This window comes from Plasmodium gallinaceum (genome assembly GCF_900005855.1).
Source record: "Plasmodium gallinaceum strain 8A genome assembly, contig: PGAL8A_v1_61, whole genome shotgun sequence".
NCBI lineage: Eukaryota > Apicomplexa > Aconoidasida > Haemosporida > Plasmodiidae > Plasmodium > Plasmodium gallinaceum.
In genome coordinates this window covers 329517-331893 of record NW_021628220.1, presented here as the reverse complement: position 1 = coordinate 331893, position 2377 = coordinate 329517, and positions in this window count along the sequence as shown.

Here is a 2377-nt window from a genome sequence, read left to right as displayed (position 1 = left end):
TTTTTTTTTTTTTTTTTTTTTTTTTTTTTTTCTTTTACATATAATTCTATATTTTGAATTAATGATATATTTAATATTTTGGTATTTTGTATTTTTTTTAATGATTATTTTATTTTAATTTTTAATTATTTTTATTAAAATATGAATACGTTTTTATTTATTAATAAAATATTATATTAATTTCAACAATGATGTATAACAATATATCAAATATCTAAAAAAAAAAAAAAAAAAAAAAAAAAAAAAGTATTAAAGAACACATTTATATAAAATTGAGATAAATATTAAAAAAAGAGCTTCTTAAAAAATGTATTAAAATATAGAAATATGCAATATATATATATATATATATATATATATGTATATATATGTGTATAAAAAANNNNAAAAAAAAAAAAAAAAAATGAATTTATGAAAAAAATATAACTAGAAAAATTCTTTGTTAAATATTTTTATGAATTAAATAAGAGTAATTAGAAATATTAAAAAAAAAAAAAAAAACAAACTACAAAATCTTAAAACATATTTTTTCAAATTTTATATATTAAACATATTTGGATGTTATATTAAAAATTAATAAATTTGTTTTCCCTTCGTATCTTTCTGCCTGTATATTAAATTCTTTTTCTGTATTTTATTTTTTTTTTATATGCTTAATGATATTTTTTAAAATTTATAAAAAAAAAAAGAAAAAAGTGATTACACTTTCATTTTAATATTTTATTTTTTTTTTTTATTCATACTTCTTAAAAAAAAAAAAAAAAAAAATTATATATGTTTTAACGAATCTTGTTTCAAATCAAAATGTTTTTTTCTGTTAAATTTTTTTTTTTTTTTCAAATCATATTTGAAAAAAAGCAAAACATATGCATACTTCAGCTTACATTTGCTATTGTATATTTTTATATTCATTCAAAAATATAAAGAAAACAAATTTAAATTTAAATTTAAATAAATTTTGTGTTACTTTAAAAATTTTAAAAAATTAAATTATAAACAAATGTTTTCACTTTTCCAAGAAAAAAGAAAAGAAAAATATTTTTAGTACTTGTAATAATGAAAACGAAAAATTAATAAAAAAAAAAAAAATTTCATTTATATTATTGAAAAAATTTAAATAATAAAATAAAAAATAAATATATATAATAAAATAAACGTATAAAAAAAAAAAAAAAAAAAAAAAAAAAAAAAAAAAAAAAAAAAAAAAAAAAAAAAAAAAAAAAAAAAAGTATACAATAAGATTAAATATAATTAAATATATATTATAATTAAATGATTAGATGAAAAAATAAAATATAATAAAATAATAAATCAAAACAAAATAATATAAAATAAAATGATATGGATATAAAAAAAAAAAAAAAAACGAAACAAAACGAATATAAACATAAAATAAACATAAAATAAACATAAAATAAACAAAATTAAACAAAAATAAAAAAACAGAATGCTAATATTTTATTTCATTCCTATTCATTTTTTTTTTTTTTTTAAAATAAAATAGAACATTAAAGTTGAATTTTATTTCATTTTTTAATAAAATGAAAGTCATCTTTTTTTTTTTTTTTTATTCATTTTTGAATACTTATAAAATATATGATTAAAAGTCAATTTTTTTTATAAAACATGAAGTATAAATAAAAGAAAAATCAAGAAAAAGAAAAATTCATTATAGAAAGTCTCATATTTCTTTAAAATAAAAAAAAAAAAAAAGTGAACAATGAGAAAACTTTTTTATTTTTATCTATAAAGAATAATGTAATATCAATTTAAATAAATGCATATGTGTAAATTTTTTTTTTATTACATGAAATCTGATATATATAAATACATATAATTAATTATGAATAAAAAATTTTATATTAAATGTTGTAATTTATGCAATTTTATTTTTTAATAATTATGTGATTTCAGAAAAACATAACTATAAATTTGTTTTAAAACATGAAAAAATAAAAAATATATTTATTTATAAAAATAATTTATATTTATGCATAAATGTTTTTAACAATTGGTTTCATTTCAATTTATTTTTGAACACAACAAAAAAAAAAAAAAAAAAAAAAAATTTAAGTATATGGTTTTTTTCTATACATATATATATATATTTATTTTTTAAATTCAGTTTTATTTTTTTATTTTTAATGTGTTAAAGAAATAAAAATAAAAAAATGTAAAAACAAATTTTTGATATCATATGCCATAATTTAACAAAAAGTTATAATTTTTTATTAATTATAACAATATATATTTTCTTATATATATATATATATATTTAATTGTTACTATTTTTTTTTTTTTTTTTTTAATTTTTATTTGATAAAGTAAGAATTGTTGTAAGATATTACTTCAATAAACCTCTTTTTTTTTTTTTTTT